The sequence below is a fragment of the Penaeus monodon genome, chromosome 15 (genome assembly GCF_015228065.2).
Source record: "Penaeus monodon isolate SGIC_2016 chromosome 15, NSTDA_Pmon_1, whole genome shotgun sequence".
NCBI lineage: Eukaryota > Metazoa > Arthropoda > Malacostraca > Decapoda > Penaeidae > Penaeus > Penaeus monodon.
In genome coordinates, this window is record NC_051400.1 from 27,521,504 (window position 1) to 27,521,763 (window position 260).

General features: G+C 32.7%; 1 protein-coding gene across 1 annotated transcript in view; it reads left to right on the top strand.

The window, feature by feature from the left end:
* Positions 1 to 260, top strand: part of LOC119581876 (60S ribosomal protein L35-like) — a 5,157-nt gene that overhangs the window by 1,576 nt on the left and 3,321 nt on the right. The gene's annotated exons all lie outside the window — the stretch shown is intronic.

Below are 260 nucleotides of genomic sequence, written 5' to 3' on the forward strand. Positions count from 1 at the left end.
TATTCAAACTGATATCAACATTTTGCCCACCTACACTACATACCATGTGCTCAGCCATTGCAATTGTATACTCCATATTTATTCTGATAGGGTAGAGCGTGGAAACTTTACATATTCAATGGTAAACCTTATGGCTGTATAATCATTGTATATCCCGTAAGAAGAATGTATGTTACGTAATTTTCATAATGCAAGTACTAGCTCTGAACTGCCTTAAATAATCATACTTCAAAACAATCTGAAAAGTAAATGATATTAAC